The sequence below is a fragment of the Rhagoletis zephyria genome, unplaced genomic scaffold (genome assembly GCF_001687245.7).
Source record: "Rhagoletis zephyria isolate East Lansing unplaced genomic scaffold, Rhagoletis_zephyria_1.1 Rzeph_scaffold_03175, whole genome shotgun sequence".
NCBI classification, from domain to species: domain Eukaryota; kingdom Metazoa; phylum Arthropoda; class Insecta; order Diptera; family Tephritidae; genus Rhagoletis; species Rhagoletis zephyria.
The window spans coordinates 17400-33966 of record NW_016160258.1 but is presented as its reverse complement, the minus strand read 5'-3'; the positions used below and the strand labels follow the sequence as shown (position 1 = coordinate 33966).

Sequence of the window (16567 nt, the reverse complement as noted above, 5' to 3'; positions counted from 1 at the left end):
TAGAAGGTAGTTTCACTTCTTCTTCTTATCCGCCATATTAGCTATCTGACAGAAAACGTGTTTCGTATTTTTTGTTGTACCAACTTTTTCAAAAAAAAGTTCAGCTTTTGACGTTGGAAAAATAAAACAAAGGAAAGCCAAACATATAAGTAGAGAATTTGTCTAATATTTTTAAATAATTTTCTTCATAACTGCTGCTTCTGGTGATATTGCAACACACGGAATAGATGTAATAATGCAGCTATAGGAGGCACCTCATACCACAGATTTTATCGGCCGCCTATTTAAATAGTAGGGCTCGCTTGAAATATGTACATGAAGATGTATGGGGGTGCGCACACTACACCAACTTAATCCCTCCGACCAATTAGTTGTGGTGCAATGGAAAGACTAGCAAGCCCAACTAAATCGGCGGCCGATAAAGTCCGTGGTGTGCGATGGATCTAAAACATTTTAAACAAGAAATATTGCAGTCACATTTTCGTTTTTAGGATTTTTATTCATGTGATTAGCAGTGGCAAGAATGTATGTATTAAATACGTATATCTATATATATAAAAATGGTGTGAAAAATGTATAGTAATTCATCAATTGAGAACGGTTGGACCGATTTGGCTAACATTTTTTTTTAGCTGTTCGTAATTGCCAGGAGAAGGTTTTTACGAAAGAAAATTGTGGGAAACCCCTCCGGGAAAGTCGGAAAATTGGAAAAATCGAAAATTGATCTTTTTGTATGGAATTTTGTGTGCAATTCCTTCGGAATGGCATTTGAATGGAAAAATAGAAAATTCTAAGTGGAAAACTCGGAAAAATCAGGAAGAACGCAAAAAATTTGAATTTTTTTCGACGAAAGCTTGGAAAATTTCGGATAATTGTGAAATTCATTGGGAGCTTGAATCAATTGGGAACATTTTTCTCCTATGTTTCATAACTGATTCGAATGGGTGCTGCTTTTTTGGAAACGTGTTTAGAAGAAGGAGTGCACAAAGTTTTAATTTTTCCGATAGTTGGCGCAGGGGTCGAGCTATGCTTAAAAAAATGCAATTGCTTCGTTGGTAGCCTTTTGCCTAGATTAGCATATAGGATTCGTTTTTTCCGTTAAGTGGGTCAGAGACCGAACTATTCGAAACAGTCTTATTAATGGTCCGATTTGCTTGCAATTTAGCACGTAGGTAGCTTATTGGTCGGGTTAACATATATAATATTTTTCCTGATAGGTGGACCAGGACCAGGTGGTCATTGTTTTACAGTTCGAAAGGTGTTTGAAGGCGCCGCAAGCATGCGGGTATTGGCTATTTAACAATACTTATTACACAGGCCAACGAAAATGGAAAAAAATTTGATGCAGCAAATGTTAACGCTATTTTTGACAGATTTTTTTGTGCTGAATACGAATCCGTAAGCAAAAAGTTTCCATCAGCTCCATATTTTAAGAAAAAACGAGGTCAAATTGTCAGAAAATGGAGTTTTTTGCAATATTTGAGAAGCTCTAGCAAAGAAACAAGGGGTGGTAGAACCTTCCACTTAGGCTTTGATTAAAGCAAGTTCCCGCACCTTTGCTTGATGGTCACTTAGGGCTGGTTTCTCCAACTCAACTTAACTTAGTTTAGCCACTTTTGGACTTAAGCTAAAAGTTAGCCTACGTTTTACACAGCTTATTCTTGACTGAGTCGAAAAAATTGGCTTAACTAAGTTGAGTTGGAGTAAGCAGCCCTTATAGTCATTTGTTGAACAGGAATAACTGATTTCGGGAAGTTTGAGTTCCTACCGCAATTAAGCAAAAGGTGATAGAACCTTCCACCTTGGCTTAAATTAAAGCTAGAACTACAGACTACCATCCCTGAAAGTACTATTCCTGCACTTTGTCCTAATGGTCACCTATACTCATTTACTTTTTAACGTCAAAAATGATGTAAAAATCAGTGTTAGCCGTTAAATAAATGACTATAGGTAACCTTAGGGTCAAGGTGCAGGAATGGTATTTTCAGGGATTGAAGTCAGAAATCCAAGCCTTAATTTAAGCCTAAGTAAAAGGTTCTATGACCTTTTGTTTCATTGCTAGAGCTTCTCAAATATTGCAAAAAACGCGATTTTTTTACACTTTCACCACATTTTTCTCAAAATCTGGAGCTGATGGAAACATTATACTTACGTATTCTTAATCAGCAAAAAAAAACGCCTATTGAAACCAGCTTCAAAATTTGCCGCATCAAAATCGGTGTTGCCCGGTGCTACCTACACTAATTATACAAAGAGAAGCTCCTTATTTTTATAAGAGGTGGTCTCGCGAACGGCTGTACCGATTTTTGGAAATTTGGACACCTACTGCAGACTTTGGATATATTAAGGGAGCGTGGCATCACCCATGCATATCGAATTTTTCGTACCGTATATCTCTGAAAGTATTTGTGGTAATGTCCTGGAAATTTTTATAGAGATTTTGGGGCTACTGGAAAAGGGAAGTGGTGCTTTCCAAACATATTGAAACTTTTACCTATCTGTAAATATATACACCCAGAATACAGTGTTTTTTTTTCTTTTTCGTAATAAATTTTTTTGTACCAAATTTTGAGTATGCAGTTTTGTAGTTCACTCCATTTCAGTATCATAAAGTGCAAGTTTTTAATGGCTATAAGATGCCGTTGATTTTTGAGAATTTTTTTCGCTGATGATGTTGCGCATTTCCTCCGTATAACGAATGCGTGAGAGTTTTTTTGTATGTNTATTCTTAATCAGCAAAAAAAAACGCCTATTGAAACCAGCTTCAAAATTTGCCGCATCAAAATCGGTGTTGCCCGGTGTTACCTACACTAATTATACAAAGAGAAGCTCCTTATTTTTATAAGAGGTGGTCTCGCGAACGGCTGTACCGATTTTTGGAAATTTGGACACCTACTGCAGACTTTGGATATATTAAGGGAGCGTGGCATCACCCATGCATATCGAATTTTTCGTACCGTATATCTCTGAAAGTATTTGTGGTAATGTCCTGGAAATCGTCGATTCGGAAGCACCAGGGGTCAAAGTTAAATTACTCCCGTTAGCTCAACCATCAGAACCATTGCGGTCCTTGCTTTACGGTGACTAAACAGAATGTGGATCAATGATACTCACCAGTTTGTGAATTGCCACCAACTATACTATACAGATTCAAAGACGATTCACTATCGAGCCGCAAGGAGTTCTTCCCGGTATAACGCTTTCGTCAGGTTATTTAAGACGGCAATGGGGATATGCCTTCTGTCGACCACAAAACCAAACATGAACTTGAGTTGCTGGCGAAAACATTGGACCAAATATTTCAAAAAAAAAATTAATCTTGGGCGGGACGAAGTTCGCCGGGTCTGATAGTTTATATATATATACGTATTTAATACATACATTCTTGCCACTGCTAATCACATGAATAAAAATCCTAAAAACGAAAATGTGACTGCAATACTTCTTGTTTAAAATGTTTTACATCCATCGCACACCATGGACTTTATCGGCCGCTGATTTATTTGGGGTTGCTAGTCTTTCCATTGCACCACAACTAATTGGTCGGAGGGATTAAGTTGGTGTAGTGTGCGCACCTCCATACATCTTCATGTACATATTTCAAGCGAGCCCTACTATTTAAATAGGCGGCCGATAAATTCTGTGGTATGAGGTGGCTCCTATACCTGCATTATTACATCTATTCCGTGTGTTGCAATATCCACGGAAGAAGCAGTTATGAAGAAAATGATTTAAAAATATTAGACAAATTCTCTACTTATATGTTTGGCTTTCCTTTGTTTTATTTTTCCAACGTCAAAAGCTGAACTTTTTTTGAAAAAGTTGGTACAACAAAAAATACGAAACACGTTTTCTGTCAGATAGCTAACCTGGCGGATAAGAAGAAGAAGTAAAACTACCCGGAAAAAAAGAATCTTATATGCTAATCTAGGCAAAAAGCTAACTACGTACCAAATTTTAAGCAAATCGGACCATAACTACGATTTTTTCGAATAGATCGGTCCCTGGTCCACTTCCCGGGAAAAAGGATCCTATGTGCTAATCTAGGCAAAAAGCTACCTAGGTAACAAATTTTAAGCAAATCGGAAGATAAATACGATTTTTTCGAATAGATCGGTCGCTGGTCTACTTCCCGGAAAAAAGGACCCTATGTGCTAATCTAGGCAAAAAGCTACCTAGGTACGAAATTTTAAGCAAATCGGACCATAAATTCGATTTTTTCGAATAGATCGGTCCCTGGTCCACCGGAGGGTTTTCCCAAAATCTTCTCTCTTAAAAACCTTCTCCTGGCAATTACGAACAACTGAAAAAAAATTGCCAAATCGGCCCACCCGTTCTCAATTGATGAATTACTATAAATTTTTCACACCATTTTTATATATCGACTGCTGAGTGGAAGATCGACTTATCTCGACAGCCAGTTCGAAAACGCCCTATCTCAAAAAACTTTTCGAGAACGCCCTATTTCAGAGTTTTATTGAAAAACACCCTATCTCAGAATTCGGTTCAAAAACGCCCTATCTTACTTCAAAATGTATTGAAAATGTGCTGACATAGGGCGTTTTTGAATCGGCAGCTGAGATAGGGCGTTTTTGAACAGAATTCTGGAATAGGGCGTTCTTGAAAAGTTTTTTGAGATAGGGCGTTTTCGAACTGGCTGTCGAGATAGGTTTGGTAGTTGGCGAGGCCTAGTCTTCAGTCTACTTTTGTGTGCGGCGGGCGGAAAACCTAGTTTCCGCTTCGCGAGGTTGCGATCCATGTTCCCGAAGTCATTACTTTGAGTGTGTGGCAGGCGGAAAGCTCTAGTTTCCGCTCCGCGCTGTGGACAAGCTGTTGATCATGGTCGGAAAGGCCGAGTTTCCGATCCATGCACGTATTGTCTTACGCGGTCGCGAAAATATATGAAGCCGATTACAATTGTACTAAGCAGTCATAGATATTGAGTAATTTATAGTTCCCGGTTAAAGATGTTAATTTATTCAGTTATCATAATCTTGGCATAACCATCGTAAAGCATCATGCATTTCAAAGTTTAATTTACAAATGCTCAACTCAACCGTGGCGCAGTCGGTAAAGTATGCGAGTCGACCACGTTTACCTCATAAACTGAACAGAAATACATTTCACCAGCTGAACGATAAGGTGCAATGTAAGGGTTTACATGTTATTTATTCAAAATCTCAAGTAAGGTTTTCTTAATGGTAAAAAGTGACTCGGAGGTGTCAACATAGTCGTAATGCTTATTAAAGTCCAGGCATAGGCAACGAAAAGCATTATGCATTTCAAAATTTGTTCTACAAATAGTAAGCTTAATGGGCTTGTAACGTTTAGAACGCCTAGAAGGAATCCAAAACGTGATCTGGTTCAGTAGAAAGGGACTATTGACCATCCCGTTCAAGATCTTAATCATGAACAAAACCCCTAGCATCTCTCTACGGCTGTGCAGCGTTGGCAAATTTATGAGCTTCAAGCGGCTTTTGTACGGTGGGAGATTTAATGTCGAATCCCAAGGCAAATTATTTAATGCGAATAATAACAATTGTTTCTGTACCGTCTCGAGTCTGTCAGAGTGCGTTTGATATCTATGTAGAGTTCCATACGACGGACCCATATTCTAAGATCGGCCTGACTAGGGAGGTGAAGAGAGCTTTAGTGACATAAAGATCTCTGAATTCTTTAGCCCAACGTTTGATAAAAGCTAATACGCCCTTAGCTCTATTAACAAAAGAGTTTACATGGGACTTGAATTCAAGCTTAGGGTCCATGGTTACGCCTAGATCAATGAAATTAGTTACCTGATCAACACTATGTTCTCAAATGCGGTAGCTATATGATTGAAAGCGTCTTCTAGAGAAACACATAAATTTACACTTTTTCAAGTAAAGTGACATAGAATTTACTTCGTACCATTTAAACACATTACTAAGGTCCATCTGTAATTGTTCCCTGTCTCCTGGAGCACCAATGAACTTAAATAACTTAACGTCGTCTGCGTTACTGAGTAACGAATACAGCCCCTGACTCGAAGTACCGAATCCTTACTCACATAATAATCTCGTTACTCGCATGTTCCGTATATGCACCATCATCGTGAATCAATACAACACAAAATATTGTGCGGTAACGAAACTGTATGAACGAACATTTCCTTACGCTGCAAGAATCGTTGCGATGATTCTTGTGCGGTACAAATGCTTGTAGTACCGAATCGTTANATCATGCATTTCAAAGTTTAATTTACAAATGCTCAACTCAACCGTGGCGCAGTCGGTAAAGTATGCGAGTCGACCACGTTTACCTCATAAACTGAACAGAAATACATTTCACCAGCTGAACGATAAGGTGCAATGTAAGGGTTTACATGTTATTTATTCAAAATCTCAAGTAAGGTTTTCTTAATGGTAAAAAGTGACTCGGAGGTGTCAACATAGTCGTAATGCTTATTAAAGTCCAGGCATAGGCAACGAAAAGCATTATGCATTTCAAAATTTGTTCTACAAATAGTAAGCTTAATGGGCTTGTAACGTTTAGAACGCCTAGAAGGAATCCAAAACGTGATCTGGTTCAGTAGAAAGGGACTATTGACCATCCCGTTCAAGATCTTAATCATGAACAAAACCCCTAGCATCTCTCTACGGCTGTGCAGCGTTGGCAAATTTATGAGCTTCAAGCGGCTTTTGTACGGTGGGAGATTTAATGTCGAATCCCAAGGCAAATTATTTAATGCGAATAATAACAATTGTTTCTGTACCGTCTCGAGTCTGTCAGAGTGCGTTTGATATCTATGTAGAGTTCCATACGACGGACCCATATTCTAAGATCGGCCTGACTAGGGAGGTGAAGAGAGCTTTAGTGACATAAAGATCTCTGAATTCTTTAGCCCAACGTTTGATAAAAGCTAATACGCCCTTAGCTCTATTAACAAAAGAGTTTACATGGGACTTGAATTCAAGCTTAGGGTCCATGGTTACGCCTAGATCAATGAAATTAGTTACCTGATCAACACTATGTTCTCAAATGCGGTAGCTATATGATTGAAAGCGTCTTCTAGAGAAACACATAAATTTACACTTTTTCAAGTAAAGTGACATAGAATTTACTTCGTACCATTTAAACACATTACTAAGGTCCATCTGTAATTGTTCCCTGTCTCCTGGAGCACCAATGAACTTAAATAACTTAACGTCGTCTGCGTTACTGAGTAACGAATACAGCCCCTGACTCGAAGTACCGAATCCTTACTCACATAATAATCTCGTTACTCGCATGTTCCGTATATGCACCATCATCGTGAATCAATACAACACAAAATATTGTGCGGTAACGAAACTGTATGAACGAACATTTCCTTACGCTGCAAGAATCGTTGCGATGATTCTTGTGCGGTACAAATGCTTGTAGTACCGAATCGTTACTCATATAATAATCTCGTTACTCGCATGTTCCGTATATGCACCATCAACCGAATCGTTACTCACATAATAATCTCGTTACTCGCATGTTCCGTATATGCACCATCAACGTCAATCAACACAACACAACATATNTATTGACCATCCCGTTCAAGATCTTAATCATGAACAAAACCCCTAGCATCTCTCTACGGCTGTGCAGCGTTGGCAAATTTATGAGCTTCAAGCGGCTTTTGTACGGTGGGAGATTTAATGTCGAATCCCAAGGCAAATTATTTAATGCGAATAATAACAATTGTTTCTGTACCGTCTCGAGTCTGTCAGAGTGCGTTTGATATCTATGTAGAGTTCCATACGACGGACCCATATTCTAAGATCGGCCTGACTAGGGAGGTGAAGAGAGCTTTAGTGACATAAAGATCTCTGAATTCTTTAGCCCAACGTTTGATAAAAGCTAATACGCCCTTAGCTCTATTAACAAAAGAGTTTACATGGGACTTGAATTCAAGCTTAGGGTCCATGGTTACGCCTAGATCAATGAAATTAGTTACCTGATCAACACTATGTTCTCAAATGCGGTAGCTATATGATTGAAAGCGTCTTCTAGAGAAACACATAAATTTACACTTTTTCAAGTAAAGTGACATAGAATTTACTTCGTACCATTTAAACACATTACTAAGGTCCATCTGTAATTGTTCCCTGTCTCCTGGAGCACCAATGAACTTAAATAACTTAACGTCGTCTGCGTTACTGAGTAACGAATACAACCCCTGACTCGAAGTACCGAATCGTTACTCACATAATAATCTCGTTACTCGCATGTTCCGTATATGCACCATCATCGTGAATCAATACAACACAAAATATTGTGCGGTAACGAAACTGTATGAACGAACATTTCCTTACGCTGCAAGAATCGTTGCGATGATTCTTGTGCGGTACAAATGCTTGTAGTACCGAATCGTTACTCATATAATAATCTCGTTACTCGCATGTTCCGTATATGCACCATCAACCGAATCGTTACTCACATAATAATCTCGTTACTCGCATGTTCCGTATATGCACCATCAACGTCAATCAACACAACACAACATATTGTGCGGTACCGAAACTGTTTTTCGTATCGATACTGAAGTGTGTTGCGTGTGTATGTACGTACATGCATGCATGATTCGTGTGGGGTACAAGCAGGGATGGAATTTCAAAATTTCAAAATGTGCCTAATGGTCTTCAAGAATTGTGCAGAAAAGAATATGAAAGTGCCACAAAATTATATTTGTTTTATAATAATTATTTCTTAATATAAAAATTATTAATTAACGAAATTATTACAGCAAATCACTTTTATGAGGGATTCTTTATAAGCGGCATACACGGTGCGTCTGAATCTGGAGTCGGTTTGGATGTGTTAAGTAAAAATAAATATGGTTACACCGACATGGCCCTGGTATGACTCTGAATGACTCAACTGTGTGTGGTCGAAAGGCGAGTGAACACGTACACAGTTGACTCGCGGGTCAGACGCACCGTATATGTTGCCTATTAGACATAAAACATAAATTCATAGTAAAATTACACAGAATTCCAATTACGGAAGGGAAATACACCGAAGTACAGCTATTCTGACATTCTTACACTCATATGTATGTACCTATTTGCGAAGTAATGGCAGTAAGACATTTGGACCAGTTTCGCCTATTATTTTCATTGATTATTTTTTAATNATCTATAATGTGGTATGTGATTTTTTGTTATATATTGGCATTTTATGCTAAACTTCTATTTTTTATGATTGTGCCAAAACAGGATGAATTGTACCAAAAGTGCCTCTGAGAATGTAAGGTCCAAAAATGGCACTATTGTGCCTACTTTTCCATCACTGGGTAGAAGTGCTTGATTGTATCAAATTGTTGGAATCGATACAAAAATATGTTGCGTGTATACATATGCCAAAAATAGAGCGCAATTGGGAAAAACTTTTGGCTATGATCGGGCAACCTCAAAAAATTTCCAGCAAGGAAATTTTGTCCTGATGGGCAACAATTTTTGTGCCCTCAACTGGCACGAAAATCTGCTAGCATCATATAAGTGCATTTTCAGAAAAAAAAACCCATAACTCGAAAATGACGAATTTTAGCATATTGCTACTCGTACTGAAAATAGTTTATACTATTCCCTAATAGACAAAAACATTTGAGAGAAAAAAAAGATGTGGCAATTTGAAAAAAAATCAATTTGAAAAAAAAACAAATTTTTGTTATAAACAATAATTAATTATTAATAAACAATTACTGATGTTTAGTTCACTGGATCGATTCAGAAGATCAATATCTGCAATTAAAAAAAAAAATCGTTNCTTGTATCAAAAGTAACGAGTAAAGTACCGATACGAAAGATACGGGTGTTGGTTGCATTAGTAACGAATACATACGAGTATCTGAAATTTCGTTACTTTTACAGCTCTATTTATCAAATGCCTTGCTGAAATCAGTGTAAATGACGTCAGTTTGATAATTACTTTTGAAACCATTGTTCACATTTGTAGTGAATTCAAGAAGGTTTGATATAGTTGATTTACCTTTACAAAAGCCGTATTGTGATACATCGATAACGGGCGTTATGGAATAAGATAGTTCTTCCGTAACGATTTCTTCAAATACTTTAGGAATGGCACATTCGCAATATTCGACCTGCTTCCATTTTTATAAAGCGACAGGACATACGACTCCTTCTACAAAGAGGGGAAAACTCCTTGCTTTAGAGAAGCATTGAAGATGTATGTTAATGGCTTATATAGATAATCAGCACAAGTTATTAGGACACAGGAGGGAATACCATCCGGACCGCTCAGAAAAGAATTTTTTAAACTATTCAAATGAACGAGAACATTGTCAGCGGAGATTGAAGGAATACGGATGTGGTCAAACTGTGGGAGTGAAAAAGGATAGCTAGAAGTTTTTTCATTTGGCACGACAGAATAGTTCGATTCAAAATAATTTGCAAACATATCAGCAATCATATCATCATCACTAGAAATACCATCATCTAATTTCAGTGTTGAGGGAAACCCATTTATTTTACGTTTTGAGTTAACAAAATGAGAAAATGACTTGGGATTAGAAACGATGTTAATGGGAATTTTATTAATGTAATTCCTGTAAAATTTTCTGTTTAAGGCATTGTATTTATGACGAAGAACGCGGCGTAGTGAGAAGACAGGCCTGATTTTTTAAATGTTTTAGCTCTGAGTTAAACCACAACGAGTTACGAGGTGCGGTATTTTCTTTAACAAGAGGAATGAGTTTACTGAATATATTAATCAAGATTTTACTAAAGCGTAAGGCACTGTTCTCAACATCCCCATCGTACTCAGGCCAGATTATTTCAGATATAGCTATTTTAAGCTTGTTGTAGTAAGCGGACCTTTCGGCTTTCTAGTTTCAGGACAATAACATGAATCGTAGGATGGTAAAAATTCCACAAATTGATTTCAAAATTTCCACCTTTTTAATCTGAATCTTTAGAATTTTTTTTGATATTTGGATATGCAGTCTTATAGCCCATACAATTTTAGTCTAATAAAGTGCAATTTTAAAGTCGCTAAATATTACCGTTAATTTTTAATAATTTTTTCGGTGACGGCTTTCGAGAATTTTTTTGTTTTATAATAACATGCAATTTATAAAACCTGGCGTTGATTTATTGAAATATTGTTGCGAACGGTCTTCCGCATTTTATTTCATAAAAAATGCATGCTTATATGAAAACTGCAAACATCTCACAAAAAAAAATTAATAAAAATCAACGGTAAATTTTAGCGACTTGAAACTTGCCCTTCATTAGACTAAAATTATATGGGCTATAAAACTGCATACTCAAATATGTTCTAAATATTCAGATTAAATATTTAAAAATATTGATGGCAATTTTTGTAATTTTCCTTTCCTAAATTTTAAATTAAGTTTGGAACTTAGATTTTTTTTAATTAAGTTTGGAACTTTGATTTATACGATTTAATGATTAAACCTTAGACAATATTATAGAAAAATAACAAACAAATTTAACTTGAAAAAAATTGCGAATATTAAAAAAAATAACAGGTGGTATATACTGTGACTCACAGGAAATTTTCAAAATTGCTAACTTTTTAATGACAATTTCAATTCTGGGAAAAAATCAATTCCAAATACTTGTGCGAGTCACTGTATAGATATAAGCGATTATTTATTTCGTTAAAGTTTAAGATAGTTTAAAATTACTACTAATAACTAAGTTCCAAAAACTCAACGGAATACCTAGTCTGAAGAAAGTTACAAAACTGAAAAATACATTCCCAATTTCTTTCTAAAAAAAATATATAAAGTTTGGTTAAAAATAAATTACCAAAACGACAACGTTGATTTTAACCTGTACTGTTATTATTATTGCTATTCATTACGCTAGTTCTTTTGAACACAGGCTTTTTTTGAAGCTGTATGGCCCTTTTCAGTAGGACCTCTGAATGTCCTATTCCTTTTCCAATTGCATCTGAAATTATATACACTAGCAATAATCCACGAAAGTCGGGGTGCTCGTGGTCCAAAAATCTGGATATTTCTTTATTCTAAAAACCACATGCATTGCTTTTGGTATTTAACTTTAACTTTGGTATTTTGGCAAGATCATACTCTACTAAATACGTATACAAATTATTATTTTTATTGCGGAGGCTACAATAATTTTGAATTGGCGACGTTTAAATACAAACGGAAGTGTTGATTCGCTGGACTATTAATTTATCAGGGGTAGTAAAATTCGTTTCCTTGTGAATCACACGTTTTAAGTCCATTAACTAACCCTTTATATATACATGTTGGTATTGCGGCGTCCAAACCATTATATTGTAGTTCTTTAACTATTAGGCGAGACCTTTAACTAACACTTCATATATATATAAATACATATTTAGGTCAGGGATTAACATCACAACTGTTCTAACTTTTAGTATCAAGTCAAGATTTTGGTGCTGTTATCACACGTGATGCAGTGCTCTGGATCAGGGGCTGTCGATGGCTCAAGACCGACCATACGTGGCGAAGAGTCACACCCTGCGAGAGGTGCCACTGCTTTTACTGAATATGGCGGATCTAGAGAGAACAACTCGATAAAATCCGTAAGTCCAGGTGTTAATCGGACCGTGCCAGCGGACTGAATGGCACTACGTTAGTGTGTCTTTTTACGGTGTACTCCAGTCCCGTGGCGCCGTCTGGTTTTATTTAGTCTTTCCGGGGTACCGGGCCTCTGCCTCGGATGACCTCTCTCTTCCCCCTTACTCGTGGATTCTATGGAAGAAACAAAAATTAATAAAAAAAACTTCTTTTTGGTTGTTTGTGTTTCCTACAGGGTAGGAGTATAATGTATTGTGGAACGATTTTCCGTCATCCCTTGTCAAATTTGGTTTGGAAACAAACCGATTTCGGCGTTGTGCCATCTTTAGTGTCATTTTTCGTTCTGAACGAAGAATGACACTGAAGATGGCACAACGCCGAAACCGGTTAGAGGGCACAGAGCACATAATAAAAAAAAAAAACAATAAAATCTCTGTGCCCTCTAACAGTGGGCAACAGTCAGCAGTCTCAAAGGTGCACGGGATGCCCAGCGAGATTGCTGAACAAATGACGATCGCAGCGGACGAACTGGGTGCAAATCCAAACGGCCAAGGCGCTCAACCCTCTCGATACGCTCTAATGGACGAAATGGACTTTGATCCAAACGGCCTTCTCAGCAACCCGGTGGCCATGGATGTCGATATTGCCAACATGGGCTCTGGTTCAAATGGCAACGACATCCAAATACCCACAGACGAGGAGGAGGCGCTCTTATCGTCACAGCAGGAGGAAGCTAGTACTCCAAAAAGAAAACTCTCTAGAGCAGGTAAAAAGCGCTACATATCCTACCTCTCCCGAGGTGTCAGCGAAAGTGATGCCAAACGGCTAGCCATTATTCCGATGGCAAAAGGAAAGGCCGAACTGGCTTTGCCGGTTGGCACAAAGATTAAGAGGAACCGATCGGTGAACCTTACATCTTCCCCGGTGGAGAACTCTCCCCAAATGGAAACCAGGTCCAGCTGACAAAAGTGCCGATATGGCACCAAAGGAACCTAGTGTCAAGGCAACTTTTGCCGATGTCACAAAGGCTCCGACCTGTCAGGCGGACATTGGTAATGGGGTTCGGTTAGGGTTACTCTCTGAAGGGTACCCTAAAGCACTTTGGTCCTTAGACCAACTACAGGCCATTCAGGCGCCCATCCTGGAGGAGTTGAGGCGACAGCAAAAGGGCTCTGTGAAGCCCAAGTTTAGCGGTTACACCTTCCGTCCGGGATGGATGTCAATTGGCTGCGAAGACGCTGAAATGCTGGAGTGGCTGCGCAAGGTATCCCAAACCCTGAAACCTTGGAAGGGCGCAGAAATTGTGCCAATGAATGCCACTGACGTGCCCAAACCCAGTGTCTACGTTGAGTACTTTCCGGAGCCATCAACCACTCCAGTGGACAGTATCCTTGGCCTTGTCGAGGGTCAGAACGAAGGGCTGCGGGTAGGTAGCTGGAAGATGCTCAACAGGGTACAGAAAGGACCCACCACTGAGCTCACTCTAGCGGTTGACCCGCACTCAGCGGAGACACTCGACAGGCTGGGATACCTAGTCAATTATGGATTTCGCATTCATCCAAGAACCGTGGGTTTTCGTCGGGGCTATTAAAGGCCTAAAGGACTGTGATGGTAATGATAATTTACGATACCACACACTGCAGGCCCAGAGCGGCTATATTACTACGTAATAACATGACTTTTTTCCCCTTTCAGAGTCGACACAACAGGACTTAGCTGCTGTATGGACTAAAGTGCCCACTCAAATGGGAGAACAAGAGGTCGTTCTCGCTTCAGCTTACCTCCCAGGCGACAGCTGTGAGATGCCCACAAGGGAAGTAATAGCCCTAGAGGAGTACTGCAGAAGGAGAAAGCTGAAACTAGTAATGAGCTGTGACGCCAATGCCCATCACTGTGTTTGGGGTAGCTCGGACACCAATTCTAGAGGTGAGTCATTTCTTGAATTTATCACTAAGAACAATTTATTTATTCTTAACCGGGGTAATGAGCCGACCTTTATCAATGCTATAAGAGGGGAGGTTCTAGACTTGACAATTTCCTCAACTAGCTTGTCGACCTTTATCTCAAACTGGCATGTCTCAAATGAGGAATCTATGTCGGACCACCGGCATATTCGATTCGATATAGAAGCCCAAAGAGTGACAAACCATGTTTACAGAAATCCCAGAAAAACAAACTGGGAACTCTTTCGCCTCCACATAGAGCGGGAAGTGAATGGTTCTACGGCACCAATTTCATCTGTCTATGAACTTGAGGACGAGGCGAGAAAGTTCCAAGATGTCCTCAAACAAGGTTTTGAAGAGAGTTGCCCACTGAGAACCAAGAAGTCTCAAAGGGATGTCCCTTGGTTGAACGATTCTCTCGGAAAACTTAGGAAAAGAGCCAGGAAACTTTTCAATAGGGCAAAGTCAACAGGTGACTGGAGCGCCTACAAGTCAGCCCTAACCGCTTACAACTGTGAGCTCAGAAGCTCTAAAAGGACTACGTGGCGTGAGTACTGCGGAAGTATTTCCTCTCTTCAAGAGGTGCATCGCCTTCAGTACGCCCTTAAACTAGATCATCTGAAAGTCCTATGCACTTTGAAAAGACCAGATGGTACCTACACTGGCACCCCGGAAGAAATCAGCAGGCTTCTGTTAGAAACCCACTTCCCGGGATCTTTTCCCCAAGGCACATGTCTTTCAACAAACATGGCGAACGCTGTGTGTGCAAGCAGGAGGACCAGAGGCCTAGCAAGAAAAATCGTCAGTGTTNACCAGAGGCCTAGCAGGAAAAATCGTCAGTGTTGAAAAGATATCGTGGTCCATTTCAACCTTTAGTGCATATAAATCCCCTGGTCCAGATGGTATCAACCCATGCCTGCTGCAGCAGAGCTTGGGCTTAATATCTGGACCAGTAGTTAGATTGCTGAGAGCAAGTCTCTTACTTGCTCACATACCAACAACATGGAGTGAAGTGAAAGTCTCAAGTAGCACAAAAGTCAAAAATACACCAAAATATTTTGTGTATTTTTTACATCGGCGTGATATACATTTTCAATATAAAAAATATGCTATTTCTAAGCGCAGTTTTTGAACAGTTTATTTCGATTCGGTGTAAAAGTTACACCGTTTTTTCGTGCATTATTTACACCTACCGTCAATTTTTTTTTACGATTTTCGGCATATATATTATGCCAGTGGTATACAAGTTTTCTTGTTTCTAGAACATAATATAAACTCCGTTGGTGTAAAATACGTATTGGTATTGGCTCAAATCATACACCGTAATGGTAAAGAATTTACATCATATTCTAGCATAAATATATTTTCATGAGTGTGAAGAGTACAAAAGGATTCGAGGAATAAAATTTACTACTAATCAAATTTAAAATTAACTCAGTCATAAAATTTACACCGAAGCTCTTTTTTAATCTGCGCGACTTGGAATTCTTTTTATAAATCTCAGCATTCCTTTTCGTAATATGCAGGCAAGAAAATCCCGAATATATATGAATGTGAGTTCCAAATTTAAAAACGAGGTACATTCTGTCGAGTGAATTTCGGTACTACCCCCTCTAATACTCGAGCGCCCCAAAATTTATAAGGATTTGAAGATTTTTAAATAAATCTGGGAAAACTTATATTTTGAAAGCAATGAATTTTTCGCCATTATTAAATTTTTAAGAGATGCGCTGTTTAAAAAAGGTTCGAAAATACACATAAAGTGGCATAGTTGAGCCAATGTACATAATGAAATTGTTAAATTAATTAAATAATAGTCATACAGCTTTAATATGGCGTCCATCTGAATTTCAGTATTAGGCTAAGTTTACAATCTAACGTATTAGCGTAGCGAGAATACATAAAAATCGCTTCTAACCAACATTTACACAGTCTTTGGTGTTTATCGCTGTGCAAGCAAATAAAAATTATGCAGTTTGTTAAAAAAAGCTTTTTCTCATACTTAAAGCCCAAATAAATAAAAAATATACATATGTACATATTTATATAATAAATTAAA

General features: G+C 38.3%; 1 long non-coding RNA gene across 1 annotated transcript in view; it reads right to left on the bottom strand.

The window, feature by feature from the left end:
- Positions 1–1609: 1609 nt before the first annotated feature.
- Positions 1610–16567, bottom strand: part of LOC108368548 (uncharacterized) — a 23306-nt gene continuing 8348 nt past the window's right edge. The window contains exon 3 of the long non-coding RNA XR_001848389.1: positions 1610–1621. This is a non-coding gene — a long non-coding RNA (uncharacterized LOC108368548). The remainder of the gene's footprint in view (positions 1622–16567) is intronic.